At 29.2% G+C, this 14,393-nt stretch overlaps 1 protein-coding gene across 2 annotated transcripts in view; it reads left to right on the plus strand.

The window, feature by feature from the left end:
- The window catches only part of LOC147812654 (disco-interacting protein 2 homolog A-like), an 86,497-nt gene that overhangs the window by 23,076 nt on the left and 49,028 nt on the right, over positions 1-14,393 (plus strand). The gene's annotated exons all lie outside the window — the stretch shown is intronic.

Consider the following 14,393-nt stretch of genomic DNA (forward strand, 5'->3'; position numbering starts at 1 on the left):
AAAAAATTTTTATTAAAACAATAAAAACTTTTTATGAAAGTTTTCTTCAAAATTATAAGGTCATTAATGCTAATTTCACTCTTTGCGTATTTCGTCAGATCTCGAAAATATTTTAAATCCAACAAAAATTTTACCCACATTAAAAAAAGGGTTAGATTCAAAACACATTTTCACTGACCAAGAAAACCCAAAACCACAAACGTAGGCGCAATGTGAGAAATCGTTAGACCACACGACAAAAAGTTCTGTCTAAAACAAGCTTTAACATATTTATGATCTAGAAAGAAAGGTTTGAGTTTAACTTCCTTATAATTTTTCTCTTCAAATAAAATTTCTGGCCGCAGCTGTCAACTGGTAGGCTCCTTAAGGATCAAGTACAGGGCTGCTGTTATTATTATCTAACCTCCTTATTTTGAAACAACAAAACTATTTGTTAAATATGAATAAAAATATGTCTTAGCCCATTTACCGACCAAACAACCACGTGTTTTAATTTTTCTCAGAACATTAACATCTAGTGAGCGATTGTCAGCCTGTGAAAAAATTTTTGTTATTGCAAGCGCCAAAAAGGTTACGACCCAAAACATCCTGTATCCAACTGTAACTAATAAATTGATTATTTTGGTTAATTAAAAGTTTTTATTTGAAAGTAACATTTGAAATTATACGTTATCCTAGCAGTTCACAATTTTTTTTTCCGTTTGTGGAACCCTTAATAATCAAACTTCTATCTGTGGAACCCCGATTTCATAAATTAAGTTCATTAGGTGAATGTACAAACTAATTATTAAAAATTACTAACATGAAAGACTGCTAATTATGAAAAACTACTAAAAGACAATTATACATTTATTAACCAATAAAGTGCGATTTCAATTTCGAAATATTTAATAGTAGGAATAAAATTTTTTCGTATCTTAAATTAGGTTTGTAATCCGACAGTTGAATTAGCAAGCTGAAGCTAATCTAGGCATAGATTTGTTTTCAGTCTAAAAATGAATGAAATAGGTCGTTGAAATGAAAACTAAAAGGAACTTAAGTTGAAATTAGTTGTTAGGGAATTGAATTGAATTGAATGTAGGGTTTAGAGGCGCAAGGTCCAGATGAGGACTTAGTTGTTAGGAAAGCACATTTCTTTATTACAGACTTTAGTTTTGATTTGAAGATCGCAATGGGACATACTAATGCAAATTAGTGTAAGTCCATCAATAAGTTGTTTGTATTTATTTTTTCATGAGTATGTGCCTTTTCTTTTGTCAATTTACTTTAAATAATTCAGTAAAGACATCCGAAATATTAAGTAAATAATCATTGTAATAATGATAATGATGATGTAAATAATGTTTAAGTAAATAATGATTAATGTACCGAAATATAATTATAGGTTTCAAAAATGTTATAAAGTTCAAAGTCTCGGTACCCCTTTAAATCTTCTACGGAACCATAAGGATCCGCGGAACACCATTAGGGAGCAGCAACTTTAGCCCATGGAAGAAAATCGTGATCACTCTAAAAATTTTCCTCGATCATCATACAGACATAAGTTACTGTCATAACAAGCGAATTTCTAATCTACGTGGTTTTTAAAAAGTGCTTTAAGGTGTAAATTTTTAATTTTCGTTTTCCAAAAGCCCTGACAGGTGCTGCTTTTGTATTGGGTGTTTTTAAAAAATGCTTAATTTTCCCTTTTCGAAAATAAGATTTTTTTCTTGACCATGTCGATTTTCACCACGTATTATGCAAAAGCGTGGTTTTCACATTGTTCTATTCAACGTTTTCACAGTTCATTCAAACATAATGCATTTCCGCTATCCGTCGGTCTGTAGCGTATGAAAGCGCCTATCATTTTACATGTTTGATGAAATGCTTACGGGTCCGCGCGTACGTTTACTGAACTGGATTTGGTGAGATTCTTGCACTCTCATGTGGAACTCTGCTGCAATTTGCAAGATATTCTCACTTTCAAGCTTTCATTTACCACCCTCTGAAATCGAAACCGAAAAATCTCTCGATTATTTTTTAATGGCTAATATAATCAAGAAAAGAGTTCTTTGTCAGAAACTAGTTATTTTATCATGATCATGAAAAGTCTTTGATAACTAGTTTGCATTTTGTAAATATTTTTAGCTCTTAAAAAAGATTTCTAGTACTTACAAAGTATTTAAAAAGTGCTTATTTTTTGGTGAAAGATTTGGCTACCAACCTTGATCTAATAAACAAAAGAACAAATCGCTCATAGAAAACTGGAAATTTACACAAAAAGAAAATTTATACAAACCTGTAAGTTAGCTTGTCTTTACCTATTAAATAGTAAATCGCATGCATGCATTGTGAGGGAAAGAAAAAGCAATATTTAAGTTTAATGATTTTTAATTCATTAAACTTGTTCAGTGTATATCTTATAGAAATAAATAATCAAGTCTTATAAAAACGCAGTAAAAACTTATGCCACCTCTTCTATGTTACTCACATGTTTTTTTTTGCACCATGCACATATTCGTTATTTTAATTAAAAGTTTTGCGAACATATTAATAAATTTTTATTTCATTTTGTGATTTGAAATGCTTAGTAAAACTTTGCTTATGCTTTTTGTTATCTTTTCAATTTACGCAGGACAATTTGTGGCCCTTAATTTTTGGACAGGGAAGTTAGGGTGTAAGATGAGCTGTCGAATGTGGAGTAACATAATTCTGGAAAAAAAATTTCTCTTGTTTCATAAATTAAGATGTCCAAGTAACTTTTATTTATCAATCATGGTTCTAAAAAAATTTAGTTTTGTTCTACTTGCAATGGAAATATTTTTTATGATTTTTTAAAAGATTTTAATGCTACTTGTCAACTTTTGATGCATGTTTCTTTTGCTAGCTTTCTTTTCATCTCAAAACTGCAAACTGCAACAGAAACATTTTCTCTGAAACTACTTCTCTAATAAACTTTAATTTTGTTGAACTCATTTTTTTTATATTCAATGAAAAATTTATGGTGTGATATAACCTATAGAAAATTGCTGAAGGTAATTGAATTAATATTTTGAAAAACACCCTCGCGTGCGCTTTAAATTAATGAAAAGCTTATACTAATTACTAAAAAACAGCGATCATTAATCCAGTGAGGGATCTGAAGTGTAAAAATCTTAGAATGTGCCTCTTTATTTTAATTTTTAAAATCAACTGAAATAAAATTTGCAGTAAAAAAAGTCAATCAAGTTTAACCATTTGACTGAGATAGATCATCGGTTTCCCTTTTCTACATTTTTTCTGACAATCTAATTACAAGTAAAAATATATTTTGGTATTTTTTAATTATAACATCAGTCTAAAAGTTACTAAAAAAATCTCTTACTTTATCGAAATTATATTTATGCTAAAAAATACAATCTAAAAAAGTAATTTAAAATTTTTTATCCTTGATATTCAAAAATTTATCAAAAATTGATTTTAAAATTATATTTCAATGATGAATAACTGTTTCTCTTCGATTGTTCTCTTCGAAATTTGAAAAATTGTTTGGACATGAGCCATCCGACATTTCATGCTGTATTCCATAATCATAAATTGTTAAAATGCTAAATATGATATTTTCACTCATTTTGATCTAAATTAATACAAAATTTTATGAAAAATGTGTTTAATAAAAATTCTGCGTCATTGCTAAATTTTAAAGAATGTAGTAATATGAAACACGAAACTAAGAAATAATTTATTTTTTATGCTTAAACAATACAGCATTTTATTTTGTTACTTGAATTATGATGGAAATTAAAATGTAAAATAAGTGTATAAATCATTTCCAATGAGCAAGAAAATGTGATGGGCTGATTCTAACTTTTTTTTAGCAATTATGACTTTTTTAATTTTCATCAATTCTTCGATGCATAATCTGAAGTCGAAAATGGTTAAAGGATTTTAAGATCTTCATCAATGAATAATGAACGGTATTTACTTTTAGCAATGTTTATTACGAATGGTGACGCATATTCATAAATTGAAATAATTAATAATGATTTTATAATAAACGCTAAAAAAATTAGCACCCTAGAGGCTAAATATATTTATGACCAAAAACAAGTTCAGCTGAATTCTGACCATGAAATTGAACAGGAAATTGGACTTAGCGTTCAAAAATTAGCCTATCGTAGGAAATAATTAATGAAACTTTTTGTTACCTACCCCACCTATAAAAAGTTATTAAAGAAATATTAACTCAACTAAAAGGTATGGAAATCTTTGTTTGTAGGGCACTGGACCCATATTCAAGAGGTCTAGAGTTCGATCCCCACCGACCGAAGACTCCCCGTGTAGTAAACGGTGAAATTATTCTTAGCACTGAAAGTTTAAATTCAGCGTTGTTATGCTGCTAAAATATGTTGCTATTTGTCCCCGAATATACGATATTCGGTCGATTTTTTTCCAGCCGAATATTCGATTTTTGACCGAATCACAGTTCATTACCACATTCGACCAAATCATATTCGTTAGGCCGAGATAGCCTGGTTGGTAGGACACTGGACCAGTGGCCCCCATCCCCCCCCAAGCTCTTGGGTGCGTTCTTGGGCAAATTCTAAATTACCCCCCAAACTATTTGTTTTATTTAGTGTGAAAATTCCCCCCAAGCTTTAAGTGGGCGCATCGTGCGCCCACCCTTACCCCTGGTGGGGGCCCCTGCACTAGACCCATGTCTAAGAGATCGTGAGTTCGATCCATGCCGGCCGAAAACTCCCCGTGTAGTAAGTGGTGACTGATGCCCGTTAAATCTGTTGAGTCACAAAGTCCTCCATGTTCCCATAACAAATCAATACCTTTGGGGATACTGATCCAGGACGTCCCTTGTCTGCTGGATAGGGTTCAAAATTACGAGGCGACGGAGTTGAACATTAGTAGTCGTAAACCCCAAAACTGGGTGGACTGTTCCTCGATAGTTATAAAATAAAATAACTCAATTAAAGAGAGCGGCGAAAACAGTTTCTTAATAAATTTTTTTGTTAACTAAAAATCCAAGACTTTTCAGGGGAAATTTCAAATTTAACAACGCAGAGTTAGCCCGTAACAGTAAGCCTATATTTGGAATCAAAAACTTTCATTTCAAAAACGTTAGTTTTTGTAAAAATAAAAATAAAAAATTTTAAAAAAATATTTAAAAAAAATTGCTCCAAAATCTTTTATTAGCCGCCTCGCCAATAAAAAGTAATGTCCGAAACGTTACTCAAGCATCAGTTTTAATTTGGCCCCAGTTTTGCAGTACATTTGAAGAAACAACGTAGAAAGTGGCTTCGCAACTATTTTTCTTTCTATGCTATAAACGCTAAAATAGAATTTTCGAAAATTGACAAAAACACAATTTTTTTTGAAAATATTTCGTTGCAATATGTAGCGTATCATGCGAAGATGCCAAATGTAACTCAACTTTGATTTTTTTTTCTTTTGTACTTCAGAGTTGGGCTAAAATTTGCCTCAATAAGAACATACACCCAGGGTTTAACATTGGGATGTCTGGATTTTTAAGTATTGGTCCTAGAAGGACTTCCATTATTAGAACAAGATTCCTTTATATCTAGGACCAATATTATAATGTATAGACACCCCAATATTTAATCAACATTATAAGCCTATAAGGGACCTAGATAGAAATGCTTGAACACTTCAATCTCAGTCCAATATCGGAAGCTATTCTAAGCAGGGTATCTGCGCACCTGGAAAATCTTGAAAGTCATGGATTTCAGTATTGAACAAAATTTGTCTTGAAATGTCTTGATTTTAATTATTTCTTTAAAAAAATAATGGATTTTGGTCGCCGAAAAATCTAATTTTTAAAACGAAATCTACACCCCTCCCCCTCCAATTTCATGAAGTTCTGAATATCTAAATTTGTAACAAAATCCCCATTCATAGTTATATTTTATTAAAATATAAAATATTTTTATCCAGTTCTTTAAAAATTATGGTGTTCTTTCAAAAAATGAAAAAAAAACATCATTTCTAGAGCGAATTATCTTTTAAATTTGTGTGATTTCAGAATTTTTGTTATTTTTTATTTTATCAATTTAAAATTCTAACTGAAACAATCTTTAGTTGTTGCTCTTTGTGGTATTCTCTCTATTTAGCTCTTTATTCAAATTTAGTAATGTTTTTAAAAAGGAGTCATCTCGATTTACTTTTTAAAAATATTAAGAAATCTAAGATGAAAAATCATAGGCTGGAGGGTCTTTACTACTGGGGACATAACGGAAGAAAGTTTTCCTTAAACGTAATTAAATTTAATTATCATTTTAATTTATAATTTGTTAAACACAAAATCAAGAAGAAAAACTAATTTTATTTTAACCTGTGAAATAAACATTAAGAAATTAAACTAAATTTAATTAGGAATAATAAAAGATTGATTTAGCATATCTTTTAAGTTTGACTCATTTATTGAAGTAATATAGTCTATTAAATGTAACAAAAAAAAACAATTTTAAATTACTTTTTACTTTACAAATAAAAATTGCACTAAAACATAAATAGAGGAACATTTTTTGAACCTGCTATTTTTATTCTCCAACCTCGTTTGTAGTTTGCACAGTCTCAGCTCATTGGTTTGGCAAACTGCTGCACTCATTGACTTCTGGAAAAATAGACAGCATCTATTCTTTGGCTCCATGGTCAACCTATCAAACAGTGTTTTGCTAGTGTGAGGGAGATTCGTCTTTAGTCTATTTACGAATTAAAAAGTGCCAAAATAATGAGTGCCAGTTAATAAGAGTAGATCATCATGGAATAAAGTGCTTAATAACTAACCATCACATTACTAACACAACATATGTTAGACATTGTTATTAAAGATTTAAATGTTGACAACATTAGTTCTTTTATAATGCAATTTTTTCTTTCTTCATTTTCCTGAGTTTTATGCATTTTGTTTCTTTTTCAAAGTTTTTAATGTAAATGCAATTTTTTGGTTGTAGTTTTTGTCATTATATATGCACATACATAAATGCTTGCTGCTCCTTAAAAATATATAAATATTAGGTGTATGAAAAGCATAGAATTTTTTTCGTGTGTGTGTGTGTGGATGGGTGTTTATTGAAATTTAGTATAAATATGGCAACATTGCGAAACAAAATGGAGCAATAAAGACATTTATTTGCATGGCACATAATTTGAAGAAGAAAAGAAATATTCAAGAATTCGTTTCATTTATGAGCATGGTAGCCAGGTTAAGATATTCCATGTACATTAAAGCATAATAATATTTACAACTTAAACATAAAATTACTTTTATAAACTTTTTTGAAAGGAAAAAAAGTTTGAACAACCTTATTTAATAATCGTATTTTTTTGTTCTCACTGCCCCTAACTCTTGTGAAGCAAAGCGATATTTTCGAATTTTATTATTACCATACCTGTCCAGTGTCCCGTTTTTTAACGAAGACTCCTGTATTTTACGACTATAACCTGTTAACCCATATATTCTAAAATTTCTCTGTATTTTTTGAAGAAATTTATTTAAAATAAATTTTACCCAATAAAATATCCGCTGATGGCAAAAATAATTGTCTTATTCCTCAACAGATAGTGCTATTGTTAGTACTGCAGTATGTTGAGTGTTATTAGTTTAAGTTCTCCTTGCAGTCAAGCTAACTGTGGGACGTTTTTCAAAATTTTACTCGTAGCCTAGTAAATGTTGCTAGTAAAATCTCTGTAATTTCATTTCTTCAATATTGGCAGGTATGTATTACATTCATGTGATTGATCATTGTTTTGAAAGTATATACATTTATTTTGCAGCTGCTGTGAATTCCTTGGCTAAGTTTGGCGCTCACTGTGAAGAGCTTCTCCCAATATTTTAGTTTTTCTGCAGAGGAGCCTCCTGGATTGTGATGATGAAGTGAGATCAACTTACTATTTACTACTATTACTACTTTAAATATCTTATATCAGAAGCAAAAAGGACTTTACTCCTAATTCATCTTGAATGGTACATTTCTTTCGTTCATTAAATTTATAAATGAAGCTTTCAAATTTATATTTACAATAGTTTAGTGAAAGTAGGTATGAAGTGATGTTTTAAAAAAACTTAATTTTTTAGTATACAATCAACTATGCCAGAGATGGTTTCCAAATGGAAAATATGTACAGTTTCCTAATTATCCATTATTTAAATATGTTCAGCTGTTCCTTTTTTTCCTCCTAGTCTTTCCAGCAATTAAAACTAACATAGTTTGCCTAATATAGCTCACACAAGAGCACAGTAATTGTGTTTCCTTTTAATATATTGTGTATAATGCATGGTGCATATCGTTTTTAAAAAAATGCTTAAAGGTGCTTATTTACGATTTTCGTTCTTTAAAAGCAATTTAAACTACCTTTTTCATAAGGCAATTTAAAAAGTGCTTAATTTTCCCTTTTCGAAGATTTTTTTCTTTACCATGTTGCTTTTCGCTGCGTTTTATGTAAAAGCATATAATCAAGAAAAGAGTTCTTTGTCAGAAACTAGTTATTTTATCATGATCATGTAAAGTCTTTGCATATTATTTTGCATTTTGTTAATGTGTTTAGGGCTTAAAAATATTTTTGAGTGCTTAAAAAGAGCACTTTAAGGAAGATTTGAGTGGCAACCCGGGTAAAGTTTTGAAATTTATATTTGCAATAGTTTAGAGAAAGTAAACTTGAATATATAGGGTTATATTATTGAAAAAGGTTATATTATTGAAATTTTTAGTGTAAAGATGGTTTCTAATGTGAACAGATTTCTATTTATGCCATATTGTTCCAAGCTGATGTTACTAAATTAACGTAAATGCTGCTTGTCTTTTTTTCACTTAGACATGAATTTCTATTAAAATTAAATAATTCTTAAATACAAAGGCATTCTATAGGGTAAAAGCTAACGGTTGTTTCAGTCCCTGGGGGCTAAATATGTCACATTAAGGTTTCAGTTCATTTAAACTAACAATGTATGGATTTGTAGTTTAATGGTTAGGTTATCCGTTTTCCACCGGAGAAGTTGTAAGTTCAAATTTCAGATGAGCCACTTGATTTTCATCTCTAGATTTCTGTTCTAAGAACTATTTGGTATATTTCATTCTGTTTGTATTATACTTTAATTTAAATTATTTAAAAAAAATGTAAACTTTCAAAAATAAAAAAAAAGCTAAGTATTTAATTTTTAATTTTTTTTATCAAAGTATATTGATTACTTTTTTTTAAAAAAATATTGTCACTTTAAATTTTTTGATAAACTAACTGAATTTTTTTCAATTTTATAATAAATAATTTTAATTTTTTATTAAATCTAATTATGAAAATGTAAGCAAAAATATGTTAGACTAGTTAAAAAAAAAAGAAAAACTATTTATTACATAACTAGAAAATCATTCTATTAAAAATGCAAAATTTATTTCGAATGCATTCTGATTATTTGAAATTCAATGGATTATAGTTAAGTAATAAATAGTTATTTTTTTCTTTTTTAAACAATCCTGATAATAATTTTGTTTATATTTCCATAATTAAGTTTAATGAGAACTTAAATTTATTATAAATAAAAAAAAATTAGTTATTAAAGCATATTTATTGCAACGTTTTTTCAATAAATATGTTTTATGTTAAAAAAATAATCCCTACGTATAATTCTATTTGATAAAATTCTATCTCCTCAGCTGGGACACGAACCCCCGACCTCTCTCGTATAACTTGAACAGAGTACCATTTACACTACAAACCATAATGAGCTGGAAAGTCCGTTAGTTTAAGAGTAACTGAAACTATAATGGGGCGTATTTTAACCTTAGGGCAGAGCTGACAGCTAATTTTTACCCTGTCTAAGGTTTTCAACTATACTCTTTAAATGTTCCAAATGATTACAATAACAAGATGACTAAAGTCCTCCCTTTCATTGCTCATTAACGCATTTCTTTTCAGGCTTGTCAGTTTCTATTGTTGGTTAGGAAAAAACTTTGCGTTGGTACACGATAGAACCTTCAGAATTGCCTGTCGATATCGAAATTGTGCCCGTGGCTACTCAACCTTTCATAGAAGATAAGAAAGCTGGTAAGTTTCTTTTGACTAGAATTTAAGTGTATGTATTATGTGTAAGTGTATGCAGGGTATCTGTGTACCTGGAAAGTATGAGAAATCATGGAAACTCATGAGGTTCGTTATTGAATAAAATTTGTCATGAAATGTCATGATTTTATCTATTTTTTGAGAAAAATCATGGAAAGTCATGGTTTTTGGTCGCCGAAAAATCTAATTTTCGAAATAGAATTTACCCCCACCCCCTACAATTTCATGGTGTTGTGAATATCTAAATTTGTAACAAAATCCCCACTAACAGTCATATTTTATTAAAATATAAAATGTTTTCATCATGTTCTTTCAAAATGAAAATGAAAGAAAAAAGATTTCTAGAGCGAATTATCTTTTAAACTTCTGTGATTTCAGAATTTTTGTCATTATTTATTTTTTTATGTTATCAATTGAAAATTCTAACTGAAGCAAGCCAGTGATTGCCGAATTTTTTTTATTCCGAAATGCGATCAGAAAAATTAAGTCTTTCTTTTCTTTCCGATGAACAAGAAAAGTATCCTTAGAATATAATTATGCAGAGAAAAGGAAAAAAAAAATTCCCTTTGTATTTTTTCAACTTTTTTATTGCTTCAACTCTTTCTTTACTCTGTTTTTTTAAATTTAAAATCTATATATATATGTGTGGATGCAGAGTATAACAGTTTTGCTTATACCTACCATTTCGATTAATGTTAATATAATGATTTTTTAAATTTATTGTTGTGTTTTTGTCGGTGAAAATATTATAAAAAACTCTTCGAATTAGTCATGGAAAATCATGAATTTGAAAGTCTAAAATGTTGCATGTGTATGCAAGTATGAATATTTGATGTTGTTGATTTGTTATTTTCAGATGTTCCCATCATTGGTAAATCCAAAGATAAAGTTTCTACTTCACGTCAAGATATGAGGTATTTATCCTTCTCTTTATTTAGTTTAACACTATTTTTTGAAACTCTTGCTCCAAGAAAAATAAAGCTACAGTATCAGTGCCTTAAATTCTATACTCCATGTTATACGTTCTCCGGTTAGTCCGACTTTTGTGCCTTTATTGAATTATTTTTTCCACTGCAAGCGATATTGAAAAAGTCAGTTAATTTGTTTTTCAATAACAATTAATAATTCTGCACATAGCCTGATGTTTATTTTAGAAGCCTACTGTTTTGTAGGAAAATAGCTCTCTAGTTTGTTTTCCAGATAAAAATTGTGTTTTTGTCGAACGTCTGGAGTATGCATAGTTTCTAAGCTCAATTTTATTTTTTATTTTATAACCGTCGTTGAACAGCCGACTCAATTTTATAGGTTTACGACGACTAATTTTCAGCTCCTTAGCCTTGTAATTTTGAACCTAATCCAGAAGACAAGGGAACTTCTGGATCGAGTATTGGGAGAAATTTGCCTTCGTTGAGGACTTTTTGATGGAGCTAACCCGCCTTTGCGTTTCAGGAACAGGAAGACCACGAGAACCTCCCACGGTTAGCCTGACGGCAAGGGGACTCTAACTCATGATCCGTCTACCACTGAGGATATCTCACGTCAGCACTGTGATCGGTGCAAGCCGGATGTGGAGTTCGTATCGACTGGGATCCAAACCCGGTACGCCTCATTGGAAGGCGAACGATCTATCCCCTGAGCCATCGCGGCTCTCTAAGCTCAATTTAAAGCGTAAGTCAGTGCACCGGTATAGCAGCCATCATCTTGATGCATCGGAGCTCTGATTAAGCAGCCAACATGAAAAGACGCACACCATGTAACGATATAAGGGTTTAACTTTTATTTTTTCCGTTTTTATTGTACTTTTTAACGGAACATTTCAGATAACCAATTGGTCTGTTGTGAATTTTTTAATGTATATTAATATATATACCTGGTAGCATGGGTATATATGCTATGGTGGACAATTTTAAACTTGACAAATAATAAAAAATGACATTTTTGAAATATCGTTGAAAAGTAGTAATAACTGCTTAAAAGTCATTTAGATTTACGATAACACCAGAAAAAACTCGTGAAAAGGCTATTATTTAAAATCACTTGGAAAAGCGTGGAATAACTATTTGAAAAAGTCCTTCATATTAACGATAAAGCTGTCCCATGCAGCATCAACCTTTTTCTGTACAAGTATGAAACTTGCCTGTGAATTATATCCATCAAGACATATAGCTTTTTACCTTGATCCTTACTGTGGTTTAGGTTTTACCTTATGGTGTTTGAATAGATAACTTCTTAACTTTACTCACATCAATTAAATTAGTAAAGTTTTTTCTTCCTCTTAAATAGTTTAAATCATTTCCGATTTTTTTACATGTGTTATATCAGCAAAAGGAGGATTTATATTGAATTTTGTAAGTCCAGGCATTTAAAAAAATATATCTGACATCAGAATAGTGAATAAAATCCGTTCAATTAAGAGAAGATTATAAAATAAAATTTTAAATTATGTTTTTAATTTAGTCAATGAATGAATGAGGTTTTCATTTTATCCTTGTCTTGTTAACTTTATTTATAAAGTCTTCTACTTGAAACATATAACAGCATGAAGTATTATACATTTCTATTGAAGTTTCTGAGAATTAAATAACAAAACCTGCAAAAGCAATTATTTTTAAAAACCAGCTCCTGATATTTTCATTTTGCAAAAAGAAAAAAGAAAAAAAAGAAAAAAAAATTTTCTGGTAAAAATAAAAAAGTTTTTTTGAGAGTTAATTCTCTTACTTTAATTTATGTAGTAATTATTCGGAAAATTATGTTGTTTCAATCTAATATTTTCAATGTAAGGCTCTTGATTATCATTTTTGAGTCTCTTTACAAGTGTTGCTTCCTTAAAGCCTCTCCATAAGTTAAATAATTTTCTTTGACTTTCACACTAATAATGTTTTAGAAAGTCTATTTCTATCACTATTATATTACTCTTATATTTAGTGCTTTTTTTCTACTGTGTTATTATGCAGATGATCAACATTTTGTTATTGTCATATTATTAAATATATTAAAGGATGCAATGCATAATAAACATTTTAAAATTATCATCTATTTTTGTATTTTCTGCTAAAAATATATTGCAATTCTTAGAAATTAAAATTTTCATAACATAAGAATTGCATATAGTTGCTATAGCTGTGATCTCCATAGCGATGGAAAATTCATTTAGTGGGAAATTGTTAACAATTTATTCTTATGATACAAAGATTTTAATAACTTTTCAACCTTTAGGCTTGATAAATGTGAAAGAAATTCTTTTACTATCTTATGAATGGTTGCATTCTTTTCTCTCCATATACATACACAAAAACATTTTGGTTTTAATATTTTTGTTGAAATTTTTTGTTTAATCTCTGAAATTCAAAGATCAAATCAACAGTGATAGCAAAATAAATATATAAATAAACTGTTTACACATGCGTTGACATAAAGGAAATATTTTTTAAAAAAAATTAATACAACATTTCCTCCAAATTGACTAAAATTATTTTATCAAAATTATTATAATTTGCGTCAAAGATTATTTTTAAAAATTTTTGCCAGAAGTACTTCTTAAATTAAATGTGTTATAAGAAAAGAGTTTTAATTATTATCTTAAAGTTTTCAATACTTTTTCATGAAGCTTTGTACTTAAAGGTATCCTTTTTTTATTGTTGACTCAAAATAATCAAGTTTCGAATATTAAAAACTAAAGAAATTTTGTCTTTATTATTCTGTTCTTGCTACAGTGGTGTAAAAAACTTTTGCATTTATAGTTGTCATGACCTTGCCAAGATTTTCATTCATATATTTTTTTGCCGGCACTATTACAAAAATGGCACATTTTGTTTTGTTGATACTTGAACTTTGGTGTTGGAGTGTGTTTTCCCAACCAAAGTTTTTTTATGCTCAAAAGAAATGACAACAAATTTAGTAATTACAACTGGACTGTTTTGTGCTTCTACAGAAACTGTAAGTAAGCTTTATAAAAGCTAAATACTGATATTTTGTTTTTAATAAAAATGGAATTGATGCGTATTTATTGATAGGACTGAACTCTTTAAGAAAAAGTATGCTAAAACATTTTTGATATGCTACGAGAGAAAAAAAATTACTCTTAAATTAAAAAAGAATCATTTATTGATGAATTTAACTTTCTCTTATATTTCTTCTATATTTGATATGCAAATTTTAAGGTTGAAGTAATTTTTAAATGCATTTTAGAAATTGTTGATAATTATATTTAAATAAAATGAAAATATTTAATGAAAATTTAAATATTTTTATTGTAAGAAGCCATCACTGCATGTATTGCTAATTTCTTTCGCATTAAGACATATATTTTTTTACTTTAGTGTTTATTCAGGTCCCCATACCATTTT

Source organism: Parasteatoda tepidariorum, chromosome 4 (assembly GCF_982258835.1).
Source record: "Parasteatoda tepidariorum strain Cologne lab strain chromosome 4, Ptep-v5.0, whole genome shotgun sequence".
Taxonomy (NCBI): Eukaryota; Metazoa; Arthropoda; class Arachnida; order Araneae; family Theridiidae; genus Parasteatoda; species Parasteatoda tepidariorum.